Raw genomic sequence first — 14,600 nt, forward strand, 5'->3', positions numbered from 1 at the left:
CACACACACACAGAAAGAAACAGAGAGACTGCAAGAGATACAGAGATGATGCTGGTGGAGTGAGACAGAAAGAGAAACAGTGAGGAGAGAACTGTGAGATATAGATAGGAACAGCTTGAGTGTCGAGATCTTCAGATTAGAATTAATGATGCTCCCAACAAATTGCGTGAAACATTCTGCAGACTCTCTCCGCTCCTTGCAACCTGCAACATGCCAGAACTAAGATTCCTTCCCCATTGATTAAGAGAGCACCTGAGGCAAGACACGCAGTTAATGAAAAGGTTCAAAGTACAGGGAAGACTTCAGCAACATCAGCAGGTTTTGGAAAACAAATGAGATCTCAGTTGCAAATAATTGTAGAAGGTTTTGCAAAAAAAAAAGTAATTACTTCATCCTTTGACAAATGCATAACAGTTATGTAAGTGATATTTACCAAACCACACTCAGTTGACTTTTTAATGCTGACAGTGGTAAACAGTTCGAGACTTAATGGGAAACTGCTTAGTTCTGAGATAAAATTGAGGATTTATTATCAGGCAATTTTTTTTTTCTTAAAGAGAAGTTTTTTTTCTTAAAGAGACTGGCAATCGCCTCCTGAAATGTGGGTGGAGTTTGCATTTATATAGCACCTTTGACCATCTCAGGGTGACCCAAGGAGCATCAAAGTGGTGCGCTTACTTTTGAAGTTGCCTTGGCCATGTAGATATTTCTAGCACAGCCAGTCACTGAAGGTTGGTATGCAGCAGGCAGTGAGGAAAGCTAATGACACGCTTTCCTTCATAGCGAGAGAATGTGAGTATTGGACTAAGGATGTCTTGTTGCAGTTATACAGGGCTTTGGTGAGGCCACACCTTGAATATTGTATGCAGATTTGGTGTCCTCGTCTGAGGAAGGACATTCTTGCTATTGAGGGAGTCCAGCGAAGGTTCACCAGGCTGATTCCCAGGATGGCAGGACTGACATATGAGGAAAGACTGGATCGACTGGGCTTATACTCGCTGGAATTGAGAAGTATGAGGGAGGGGTTTCTCATAGAAACATATAAAATCCTGATGGGACTGGGCAGGACAGCTGGGGGAAGAATGTTCCCAATGTTGGGGAAGTCCAGAACTAGTCTAAGAATAAGGTTTAAGCCATTCAGGACTGAGTGGAGGAAGAATTTCTTCACTCAGAGAGTTGTGAACCTGTGGAATTCTCTCCCACAGGAAGCTGTTGGGGCCAGTTCATTAGATATATTCAAGAGGGAGCTGGACGTGGTCCTTACAGCTAATGGGGTCAAAGGGTATGAGGAGAAAGCAGGAATGGGATATTGAGATTGCATGATCAGCCATGATCATATTGAATGGTGTTACAGACTTGAAGGGGCGAATGGCCTACTACTGCAACTATTTTCTATGTTTCCATGTTTCATACAGTACAGAAAGGGCCTTCAAGTCTGCAGCTCATAATGACCATTAAAAGCATGCTAATCCCAATTTCCTGCATTTGTCCCATATCCTTGAATGTTACGATATTTCAAGTATTCATTCAAATATTTATTAAAGGTTGTAAGGTTTCCAGCCTCCACTACTTTCCCAGGCAGTGAATTCTAAGTTCCTATCACCCACTGACTGAAAAGATTTTTTTTCCCCAAATCCCTCCTGAACCTCCCGCCCCTTACCCTAAAACTATGCCCTCTCATGACTGACTTGTCAACCAAGGAAAACAGCTGCTCTCTCTTCACCATATCCATGTACCTCATAATCTCATACACCTCAATTATGCCTCCCTTCATTCTTATCTGGTCTAATAAAAACATCCCAAGCCCATCTAGTCTCTCAGAGGTCTAAAGAATTTGGTATATACTCAGGATGGGGCACAGGATGATGGCAATTAGTGATGGGATGTGGCAAGGTAGATATAAACTGGATAGGCTAAGTAAGGGCAGGTCTCCTTCATGACAGGAGAACATTGGAACAGGAGCAGCCCTCAAATTTGAGCCACCACTCAATTATTAGATCACGGCTGATCTGGATCTTAATTCCAGACACCTGTCTGACTTTTGTAACCTTTAATTCTCTCTCCTAATCAAGCAATTTTATTCATGAAATTCTCAGCTGACTTATGGCATCCAGCTTTCTTGGTGGTGCAGTCCAGATTTGACTGCCCTTTATGCAAAAAAAACACTTCCCAGTATCACCCCTGAATGGCCTGGCTGTCGTTATAAGGTGAAGTTATTTTGTCTGGACTCCCATGCCCCACCCTGACACAGAGGAAATTGTTTTTCTCTGATGGACCTATCAGCTCTTAGTCATTTTCAACACCTTGATTAAACCTTAATCTTCCATTTTTCTAAGTAATATAAGACTAAGCTTAAGCTGGAGAGGCTTCAGAAGAGATTTACCAGGATGTTGCCGGGTATAGAAGATTTGAGTTATAAGGAAAGGCTGTACAGGTTGGGACTTTTTTTCACTGGAGCATAGGAGGTTGAGAATAGACTTGAAAGAAGTTTATAAAATAATGAGAGGTATAGATAGAGTTGATGGTAGTTGTCATTTTCCTAAGATGGGGAATTTCAAGACCAGGGGGCACATTCTTAAGGTGAGAGGAGAGAGATTTAAGAAAAGACATGAGGCAAAATTTTTATAGAGGGTGGTTCGCATGTGGAATGAACTTCCTGATGAAGTGGTGGATGCAGGTAAAATTACAATGTTTAGAAGATATTTGGATGGACATGTGAATAGGAAAAGTTTGGAGGGATGTGGGCCAGGAGCAGGCAGGTGGGATTAGTTTACTTTGGGATTATGTTTGGCATGGACTGGTTGGACCAAAGCGTCTGTTTCTGTGCTCTATGGCTGTATTCTATCCCTGATATTAACCTGGTTAATCAGAGTTGCTTGGGATCTGCTAACTGCTAATTGAATTAGCTTTACTGTCACATGTACTCAAACGAATACTGTGAAAAGTTTACAATTATGGCGCCATCTTAGGTACAAAGGCCCTTAAGCACAGATTCTTAAGAACAAATTCTTAGGGGAAAAAATTAGAAAAGTAAATAAATAAGAAATCCAGCATTACAGATCATACAAAACGAAAAGAAAAGTAAAGAAATAAAATGTTCAGAATAATCATCTTTCCAACCCAATCCATGTTGGCACCTAACCTCCAGTACCTGCCATTAGACCTCCTCTGCCTTGCTATCGCCTCCAGATTGTACGGATCACAGGCCTGGAAAGTGGTCTGCAAGAATCCACAGTGAAACTCTGTAGCACATCTCCCAGATGGCACACACTGCTGCCACTGAGCGTTGGTGGTGGAGGGAGTGGATGCTTAAAAGGGCACAGCTGCTGGATTCACCTTGGGGACCTGGTCATTCTTCTCTGCAGTTGCTACCGATTTGAAACTCGAGGGGAGCAAGAAATACCAGCAGGAGCACTGTACCAAACCGTGTTGGCGTCTGCTCTCTTGGCCTTCCCAAATACAAGCCGGTGATGCCAATTTTTATTAAGGGACAGGGTTGAGGTGACAATCAGCCAGGAAGAGTGAGGAAAGAAGAAATGACAAGAAGACAGCAAAGAGAGCTCGCTGGGAGGTAAAAACATTGGTCAACCTCAGAACAACGCTAAACATCAGTGCCAGCTGCAAAATGAACTCCCACTTGCAAATCAGCCCCCATAGCCACAACAGATAACTTACAATCTATAAGAGGCATATATTCTGGCCACAGTCTATCATCATGGATACCATCATGGCTGAGGTGTGGGGCACCTCTAATATTTAAGACAGAGCTGAACAGGATACATTAGGTGTTAGATGGATTTGGGTTCTAAAGTGAGTGAAGTTCTGTTGCGCTGACTGATCAATTGAGTAGTTTTGAGTAGCCGACGTGAAGGCACACAGGATGCCAGATGGGAGAAAATCGCACCATTTACCTGCTTGTGCACTGCACTTTTATATAAGATATGTAATATAGGTAAAAGTCCACTGTTCCCTTCTAACCACTGTGGACTATACATCTAAGTTGGGGAAGCAGTGAGGTAGTAGTAATCACAATGGACTAGCAATAAAATAAAAGCAATCCTGAACCACAGGCTAACATTCTGGGAATCCCACCATGGCAGACGGTGAAATTTGAATTTGTTAGGGAAATGTGGAATTAAAATGCTAGCTTAGTGGCAACCATGTAACACTGTCATAAAAACTTATCTGGTTCATTAATGTCCTTTTGGGAAGGAAAGTTGCCATTCTTACCCTAGTCTGGTCTACATGTGACTTAAGACACACAGCTATATGGGTGACACTCAACTGCCCTCTGTTCAATTAGGGATGGGCAATAAACACTGGCATAGCTAGCAACACCCAAATACTATGAACAAATATATAATAAAACGTACAGGGGCTGATAATGAGACATAGTCATGGGCCATACGGATCCAGACTGGAACTAATCATTCCCTTTTACTCACAATGTTCGAAACATTTGAAGGAACAAACTGATATATACACTACTCCAGACAGGAGTGAATTGTTTTCACAAGATGTGTACAGGAACATATACAGGAGATGACACCAAGACATATGCAGTGATGGAAAGGAGTGAATCATTGCCTTTTACCTGCTTTGTACTGCCCTTGTACTAGAGATGATACTGAGACATACACACATAGGCTGGACAGTAGAGTCATAGAGTCATACAGCATGGAAACAGACACTTTGGTCCAACCAGTCCATAGTCAACATAATCCCAAACTAAACTAGTCCCATCTGCCTCTTCCTGGCCCATATCCCTCCAAAGCTTTCCTATTCATCTACTTATTCAAATGTCTTTTCAAGTCCACACATGAACCACAGTCTGTGTAAAAAAAAATTGCCCCGATGTCTTTTTTAAAATCCCTCTCCTCTCACCTTAAAAATGTGCTCCCTTTGTTCCGTTACCCATTATGTACCAAAAATGTACAGAAGACACTGAGACACATGAAAGCTGATTCAATAACGAGAGACTGTTTCTTTACGTTATAGCATTTACTCGTAGCCTTCCTGCAGTAGTTGAGGGCTGCATTCCAGTTATTGAGATTGTTAAGGGCTCTACCGCCCTCTGCTGCTGCTATTCAGTCCATTCAACATGTCTTTTGGACCAGATAGTGTTACGATCCCTGTTTGGACCAATAACCTTTTCAAAAAATGAATTTCCGAAATGATGTAACAGAGGTAACCGATGAACAAGGTTTTACTTTTTAGAATCTTTACTGCAATAAGCAAACAAACCAAAATTAACACAATTCAAAATGTTAATTAATAGATAAAGGATGCTTCAAACACAAAAGTACATTTTACTTTAAACTGATACAAAAATTGCTAATGGGCAGGCATGCAGCATCAAGGACAGTCCCAAACTTTCTCCAAGAACTCTGGCAGTGGCTCACCACCTTCAGCCACCTGAGTCAAATCTTTAAAAGGGTCTTCCCCTACTGCTTCATTCTGTCCGAGTTTCCAGATGTGGTTATCGTCAGCAAGGCGCACTTCAAAACAACCTTTTCCCACTAGTCAACTCAGTCCTGATGGCACAGATTTCCAGAGCATCTTTTGTCCGACCCCTTGAATAAACTGTTAATTGGTCTAGTCAGCTCTGGTAAAGCCATCCACCACAAGAAACATTGCTTTCCCTCTGCTGTCAAGAAATTAGGTGTGAATGCCTTTCTTTCTGCAACTGTCCTGTGTCGAGCAGAATGGCAGCTATAACTCAATATCAAAAACTGGTTGTCCATTTGCTTTTACTTTAGCTAATTCTTAACTTCCATAGCAACTTAGGTCATTTTCAATACTTCGGCATCATTCCAAGCAAGCAATTTGGGTTATAAATTCCTTTCCCAAAACATAGTTAATTCTGAGCTTCAAAGGGCCTTCGCCATAGAGCAAATACAGGCTATTTTTTAAAAAAACACAATGTTTGTAAAGGTTGAAATTGTTTTAATTCTCCACAGCGCTCGCCAACAATAATATGGAGCCAAAACAGCTGCAGCACCTTAATTCAGATCTTCAGTACAGCAACTGTGTACACACCAACACTGCTGTTACCTGGGGAAACCAGAGAAACTCCTAGGAGGGAATCCTCAATGGGTATAGCGATAACACAGCATAGAGCTGGAGGAACACAGCAGGCCAGGCAGCATCAGAGGACCAGGAAAGTTGACGTTTCGGGTTGGGGCCCTTATTTTTCTGAAGAAGAAATGCCAACTTTCCTGCTCCTCTGATGCTGCTTGGCCTGCTGTATTCCTCCAGCTCCGCACTGTGTTACCTCTGACTCCAGCATTAGCAGTTCTTACTATCTCTAATCCTCAATGGGTATTTGGCCCTGGGCCACTGAATCCCTTGGAGTAGATTGATAGAAGAACCTGCTTATCAGTAGAGGTAGGAATTTGCAGGATTGTTCCAGTTTAACACTTTGAGATCCTAAAGTGCAATGTGCTGTATAAAAAGGAAGATTTGGATGTCTCTACTGTCTTTCTCCACCTGGGCAGGTCTGAAATTGCTTCATAGCCAATGAAGTGTTTTTAAAGTATAATCACTGTACTAATGCAGGGACCAGGGCAGCCAACCTGAGTACGGCAAGATTCATCAAGCAGCATTGCAATAGTAAAACATTTTACTTTGTAATTGGACAGATTATTATAAGCCAAGTGACCAGGAAAATATGTACACCTCTTCAAAATCGTGGCCATGGGCACCAATCTGAGAGGATGGACATGGCCTTCGGTCTGTTGTCTCATCTGATCTCTAATAAAAGTGCTGCATTCCCTCAAGGCAGTGCTGGCACTACAACAGTGAGTCAGCCTGTACTATGCACTTTAGTCTCTAGAGTGGGTCTTAAACAAATGACCTGTTGATTCAGAGAGGTAGGGAGAATGAGCTATTGCTAGTTCATGAAAAATGAAGGGTATACTCATTTGCTTTTACCCAAGTTACAGTAAATCCTTGAACTGTTTTTGGTGACAATCACACATGTCTCAATCTGCTGCCTCGCCTAATGTGTACCTTTGATGATTGAGTAAGGATAGCAGATTTCCTTTGTGGAGGACATTAGTGAATCAATAATTAAAACTGAAAGTGCTGGAGAAACCCTGAACATTTGTGGAGAGAGAAACAGAGTTAATGGTTCAAGTCCAGCATGACTCTTCTTCAGATGCTTCATACTAGTTTCAGGGGTACTGAGAAAAAAAGACAAATTAAGGATATCGCAAAAGATTGTGTTGCTCTTTAATCTGTCAATTTTGTGCAGCATAATATGGCAAGATCAGAAATGGACATTTAGACGTTTTTCCCCCACTCCTGCTCAGTTTTTATAACCCCCATGTTAAAGCCTGAAATGAAATTTTGCAGATGCTGAAAATCTGAGCTAAAATCAGAAAATGCTGGACGTGTACACATTCTGCCTGAGCTACAGAGCAGAGATTGAGTGAGAGACAGAGAAAGAAAAACTAAATTAATGTTTCAGGTTGATGACCCTGCATCAGACTAAGCCATCAAACTTCACTCACTAGATGTTGTTCGACCTGCTGACCTACTTTCAGTTTTTATTATCAAAATCTTTTACTTCTCCCCACCTTGGTTTAGACGTCTTCCAATTTCCCTGATTTATCAACATTGGGAATTGTGCAACTCTCTTGCAACCTTGAAAAATGTCCTATTTTTCCTTGGCAACAAGATTTTTCCCTTTGCTGTTTGCTCAACCATTTGATATTTGCTTTCTTTAAAAAAAAAACAGTTAGGTAGAATTCCTACAGTATGGAAGAAGGCCATTTGGCCCATTGAGTCCAAACTGACCACCCAAAATGCATCACACCCAGACCCAGCTCCTTACGCTATCCCTGGAGCCTTGAATCTCCCATGATTAATCCACCGTGCCTGCACCTTGTGGGCAATTTAGCACAGCCAACCCACCTAGCCTTCACATCTTTAAGCAGTGGGAGGAAACTGGAGCACCCACTGAGAATGTGCAAACACAACACAGTCAATGCCAGAGGGTGAAATCGAACCTGGGTCCACAGCGCTATGGGGCAATAGTGCTAACCACTTAGTCACCGTGCCGCCCACACTGGGCTGTCTGAAATTTAACCAAGATGGTGAATTCACTGCCTCAAAATCATGGATGGTATCCTGATCATCCATAAGGATCAGGAATCCGAGAGAAATGTTTTGTTCACAGAACACTGCAAATACAGAAACTGAAACTGCAGTAAGTAGTTGATGCAAATAGTGTAGATGCATTCCAGGGGAAGCTGTATAAACACAAGGGAAAAAAAATAGAATGACAGGATATGTTGGTGGGCTGGGAGAATGTTCATGTTGTGCTGCATTGGGTGGTTTCTACACTTTAGTTATTCTCTTTTTGATCGCTTAATAGATGCAAGGCAAGCAGAGCAAATTGAATGAACAGGGTGTTGTGATCTAGGTTGTACTCGACAAATCAGATTCCAGTGTGCAACCTGGCTTGATAGACCATAGGTTTTGTTTTTATAATCTAGTTACCTTGGTGTCCTGTCACTGAATTATATTCACATATTCAACCTGTCAATAAATAAGAAATACTTTTATTACATAGAAGAAAAGGAAAACACAAACAATATGTAAGACAATCATTATCTGATCATACAAACCAAAAACATTTAACACTTTTTTTCTCAGCTATATCCTTTACAGACACTCAACCCCACTGAAATATCACTCATTTGTTAGTTTCTTATTCAACTGAAGTTGCAAAAATTTCCTTTCAGCAACTTTCTATACATTCAGCAGACATGACTTTTTCTCCATCTCTCCTCAAGACTCAAAGACACAGGCTAACTCACTGACCTTTCTCAATGAACTTGAAGAAGAGTTCAGGGTTCTTTTCCCAGTCCTGTCTACTTTGATTGACAAAACAACTTGTGGCATGGTGGCTCAGTGGTTAGCACTGCTATCTCACAGCGCCAGGGACCTGGGTTCGATTCCACCCTTGTGTGGCTGTCTGTGTGGAGTTTGCACATTCTCCCTGTGTCTGCGTGGGTTTCCTCCCACAGTCTAAAGATGTGCAGGCTGGGTGGATCGGCTATGCTAAATTGCCCATAGTGTTCAGGGATGTGTGGGATACTCTGACGTTCAGTGTAGACTTGTTGGCTGAAGGGCTGTTTCCACACTGTAGGGATTCTATGATCTATGAACTCCAGACTTCCTTACAGTTCTGATAACCTGGAGACTGTTGGGACAAAATCGTTTTTCTGTTAATATGGATTTTTTCTCCTGAATGGTACCTACATGGGGCCCTTGCCATGTGCCACTCTCTTCTCTCAGTAAACACATTTCCCAAGCAGGTCCCCTGATGAGATACTTAGTTTAAGTTACGTGATTTCTTGAAAACAAAATTTTGATCAAATTGATTAAAAAACTTTCTCCCCTTTAAAAGAAAACAAATCACCTTCACAGAACTGAAACCAAAAAACCATTTTGCTCTACTTTAGAATTCTTGATACAAAATGATAATATTTTATAAATTTTTATCACGGGCATTATATGACAGACTGTTATGACAGATTTCTACCCATTCACCAATTAAAGCTTCTCTAGCTGCATTGTTTTAGCAGCAAAGCATCTGGCAGCTTGCAGGGAATTTTACAGCCACACAATAGTCAAAGTGTAGAAGGAGGTCATTCACCCTGTTGTGTCTGTACCAGCTCTCCCAGAGAACAATTCACTTAATAGTACTCTCCTTGTACCCCCCAACAAACCCACCATACCCCTGCCCATTTTTGCTTTACAAATAATGTTCCCTCTTGGATATTTTGATTGAACCTGCCTTCCCAAAGTTGCAGGCAGCACATTCCAACCTAACCCCTTGCTTGCATGGCAAACGTTTCTACTCATGTTTCCACTGCTTCTTTTGCCAATACTTCAAATCTGTGCCCTCCTGTTCTCGACACTTCCACCTTCTCTATATACTCTAATCAGGCCCCTCATGGTTTTCAACAACTCTATTAGATTGTCTCTCACCTGTCTCTTCTCCAAAAAGAGACCAAGTTCTCCAATCTATCCACGTAACCAAAGTAGTACTCAATTTGAATAACGTAGACATCCATGTAATTTCCAAATGTGTTTTATTTGTACATTCAAATGATGGACAGACTAATTCATAGAATCCCTAAAGTGTGAGAACAGGCCTTTGGCCCCAAACCAACCCTCAGAGCATCCACCCAGACCCATCCCCCAAAAACCCACCTAATCTACACATCCCTGAACACTATGGGCAATTTAGCATGGCCAATACACCTAGTCTGCACATTTCTGGACTGTGGGAGGAAACCCGTGCAGACACAGGAAGAATGTGCAAACTCCACACAGACAATCGCCGAGGGTGGAATTGAACCCGGGTTCCTGGCGCTGTGAGGCAGCAGTGCTAACCACTGAGCCACCATGCCGCCCATTTGTTATCTATTGTGATGGATATCGTGGTCTTTACTGATTGTTCCAGTCTTTTGGTTCACTTGATTTCCCCGTGGGAAGATTATGACAGAATTTTGAGGCTACTTCTGCACCTCTCTCTAAGCCTGATTTATTCTTTCCTTCCCTGTTTCTGTTCAATTGTTCACGAGACCCTAATGCCAAAGGTAACGGCATTTCTCTTTCTTGTGGTCACATTCTGGCAAGAGTGGTTTCTCTGACAGAGATTGCATGTTTATTTACGTTTGCTTTGGTAGAAGAGAAAAAGTAACCTAGGGATACAAATTTGATCTGGGTGACCCAATGGCAGTCGGTACCTACTTGCTGGCATCTCACACAATGGACAACCTGCAGAGTTTCTGCTTCTGCAGCAATAGCTCCTGTGGTTATAATGTGCAATACAGGTGGCACCACTCCGGCAAAAATCATTCCCTCTTCTGGCTGCTATTAAGCACATGATAGAGGGTGCTTCAAGCAGAAAAAAGGGGCAGCCTCCATTACACCACCTCACTGACTCGTTCCTCTTCTTTGGCCATCAGATGAAGCTACTAATGTTGCTGAATAACAATCTCAGGTGGGAGTAGCAGCACTGAATGTCAAGGGGCAGTGGTTAGATTGTCTCTTATTGAAGGTGGTCATTGTCTGTCACGAGTGCTATTTGCCACTTGTCAGGCCAAACCTGGACATTGTACAGGTCTCACTGCATTTGGACATGGACTGCTTCATTGTCTGAAGCATCATGAATGGTGCTGAACATTGTGCAATAATCAGTGAACATCCCCACTTCTGGCCTCAAGTAGGATGAAGGATCACTGATGAAGGCATTAATGCCTTCATGCAACATGTTCTGGTGTGGTAGGGAAATGTTGAAATGAGTTTTTCTTTCTTTTTAAATATTTACTCAAGAACGTCGCTGAAAATGTTTAACACAAGAAAAAAAAATCAAGAAGGAAGTGTAAAACATACAAAATTTATTATATATTCCAGAATGTTTTACAGTCAATGACAACTGTTTATAGTATATACGAATGACTTGGATGAAGAAAGTGAAAATATATCAGCCAAGTTTGCAGATGACACAAAATTAGGTGGGAAGGCAAGTGGTGAGGATGAAACAAAGAGTATACATAAGGAAATAGACAGCTTAAATGTGTAGGCAAAAACCTGGCAGATGGAGTATAATGTGTGAAAATGTGACGTTATGCATTTGGCAGGAAGAAAAAAGGAGCTGAATATTACTTAAATAGAGAAAGACTGAAGAAAGCTATGAAAACAAAGAGAATTGAGAGTACTCTAGTATCTAATTTCAGCAGTTAATAGGAAATACAAACAGAATGTTGGTCTTTATTTCAAAGGGAATGGAGTATAAAATTTTGCTAAAATGACTCGAGGAACTGGTCAGACCAAAACTGGAGTACTGTGTACAGTTTTGGTCTCCTTATCCAGGAAAAGTTTTACTGGCATTGGAAGCAGTCCAGAGAAGGTTCACTAGGCTGACACCAAGTATGGAGGGATTGTCTTATGAGGAGAGGTTGAGTAGGTTGGGCCTGTACTTGTTGGAATATAGAACAATGTGAAACATATAGGATTCTTGGGGGACTTGACAGGATAGATTCTGAGAGGCCCCTTGTGGGTCAGTGTAGGACCAGACAGCATAATCTCAGAATAAGGGGTCGTACACTTAAAACAGAGATGATGAGGAATTTCTTCTTTCATAGGGGTGTGAATCTGTGGATTCTATTCCACAGAGAGCTATCGAGGTAGGGTCTTTACATGTATTCATGGATGAGATAGACAGATTTTTAATCAGTAAGGGAATTGAAGATTATGAGGAAAAGACAGGAAAGTGAGGCTGAGGATCATCAGATCAGCCTTATTCTCATTGAATAGCAGTGCAGACTCAATGGGCTGAAGTGCCTCTTTCTGCTCCTACTTATCATCTTGAGTTGCAGCATGGTGACTAGGGCGGCACGGTGGCTTAGTCATTAGCACTGCTGCCTCACAGTGCCAGGGGTCCAGGTTCAATTCCGCCGCTGGGTTACTGTGTGTGGAGTTTGCGCATTCACCCTGCGTGGGTTTACTCTGGGTGCTCTAGTTTCTTCCCACAGTCCAAAGATGTGCAGGTTAGGTGGACTGGTCGTGGGGGTTGAGATGCTCTTTGAAGGTTCAGTGTGGACTTGATGGGCCAATTAGCCTGATTTCATGCTGTAGGGATTCTATGTGCGGTTTTTTTATTGTAGCTTCCACTGTAATGCCATAAATAGGAGAGACAATTCGTGCACAGCAAGCCCTGCAAACAGTACTGTAATAATGATTAGACATTTTTATGATATTAGTTATGATGGTGCTGTACCTTTAAGAAGGATTTGTTCTGTGCTGTTTCTTTTGCAGAATGGTGTTATCACCCTGGAGACAGAACGTCTGCTTCAGAAGCAGTGAGTAAACAGCTTTGAGCTACCTGTGTGTTTTTCTAAAAACATAAGTGGGTGGAGTCAGGCTCTTGCAGACCCAAGGCTTCAGTTTTGCTTTCAGTTGAAGTTGGAGCTTGAAGCTGATAGATACAACTCTCTCTGCCGCAGCTAAAAGTTTGAATTCTTTCTCAATGGCTAGCATGTTTGATTCAGTGTTCCTTTCTCCTGGATGAGATAGCATGAGAGACAATCTGTTTTGCTGAATTTGCCTTTGTCAAGGGTGTTTATGGAATGCCGCTATATTGGAACAGTTGATGATTATTGGTTAAATAATATATTCTTTTGTTAAATATTTCAATAGAGTTAAAGTTATGCCAATTCTTCTCCCTTTTGTTTGTATTTTAACTGTGGTGTAAGACTAAAGTGTGCTCTGTGTAAAGCCGAGTAATTTGACTAATTGGAACACAGCACCTTACATTTGCCTTTAAATAAGATAACAGTTAAGGTCTAGGTGATCTCCTTGATATGTTTTGAGGGAATTCGGTCTGGTCCATAACAAAGCTTGGGCATAAATATTTGACTGGGGCACCCCCTGCTTTACCTCTTCATCCAGTTGTGGCAACAGGATTTTTTTTTACTACCACTTGAAGTGTCCAAACAGTGTCTTAATTTAAAGTCACGTTCAGAAAAACAGCACCTCTGACACTGCAGCATTCTCCCAAGTACATGGAATCATGGAGCAAAGGTACTCAAATCCACAAACTCCTGAGGAGAGACCAACCAAACCAAGCTGGCAGTTTGCTACAAAATTGCATTTGGCAAAGAAAACAAGAGGAAGAAAGAAAGGGGGTAAGGTGGGAATTGATGGAAATGCAGTCCTCTCCAAATACTTACCCCATATTATGAAGCTAAGTTCAAAGTGCTCTCATTGGAAACAAATGCGCCCTTTAAAAAAAAAGAGAATTGCACAAATGGGGCCAAACGAAAAAAAATCCAGTCACAACCCCTTTAAGTGACCAACTTTTGCTTCTTTCAAAAAAAACCCGTTTAGCTCTTGTGTCGGGGAAGGGGAAAAAAGAGGCAAATGGAAGTTTTATGAAAAATCATGAGGTAAAGTATTGTTTATTATTCCCTCTCTTACCTCCTCTCCTGGACTTGACTTCGTGGCACCGATGATGAAAGCGGGGGAGGGCAGCCGTCGCCTGTTGGCGGGTGGGGGTGGGACGGGCACGGGGGAAAGGGAACCACTACGCGCACGCGCGCCGACCCACCGAGCTCGGTGCCTGCTGCGACGTGCCTTTGATGGGCAGGGCTGCCGACCAATGGGGGACGGGGTGCGCGCGGGAGGAGGCGGGACGTGGTGACGGGTGACGTGGAACGCCAGCGGGTTCGGTGGAGAGGGCACGGCGGTTTCGAAAGGGGCAGGAGGGGGACACTAACAGTGACAGATACACACACACAGAGGCAACAGTGTGCTCGACCCCTCTCTCCAACAACACCAGATTGTCGCCGGCCATGGCTCAGCACATCAGCTACCGGCAGCGTAAGTGTCTATCTGTGTAAATATATCCCCCCTCCCCCATAGTGCTATCTAAATTGGGGGGAGGATTGGGTGGGGGTGGGGATGGTCTGAGGGAGCATTTTGAGGTGGTAGAAGGGGGACCGTGAGGAGGTACTTTTGAGGGGTGGGGGAAGAGAGGGATTTTGTGTGTGTATGTGCACATTTTAATGGAGGGCGTT

The 14,600-nt window shown here is 42.5% G+C and overlaps 1 long non-coding RNA gene across 4 annotated transcripts; it reads right to left on the bottom strand.

The window, feature by feature from the left end:
* Positions 1–5,289: 5,289 nt before the first annotated feature.
* LOC125487683 lies at positions 5,290–14,089 on the bottom strand. 4 transcript variants are annotated; one of them, XR_007266041.1, is made up of 4 exons: positions 14,002–14,089; positions 13,755–13,805; positions 8,506–8,544; positions 5,290–5,583 (listed from the first exon to the last, which is right to left on the bottom strand). It is a non-coding gene; the product is annotated as an uncharacterized LOC125487683 (long non-coding RNA). The 4 variants fall into 4 exon arrangements; XR_007266042.1 differs by having other exon boundaries at positions 5,290–5,691; XR_007266044.1 differs by lacking the exon at positions 13,755–13,805 and having other exon boundaries at positions 14,002–14,088.
* Between the last annotated feature and the right edge of the window lie 511 nt (positions 14,090–14,600).

This window comes from Rhincodon typus, chromosome 43, assembly GCF_021869965.1.
Source record: "Rhincodon typus isolate 14 chromosome 43, sRhiTyp1.1, whole genome shotgun sequence".
NCBI lineage: Eukaryota > Metazoa > Chordata > Chondrichthyes > Orectolobiformes > Rhincodontidae > Rhincodon > Rhincodon typus.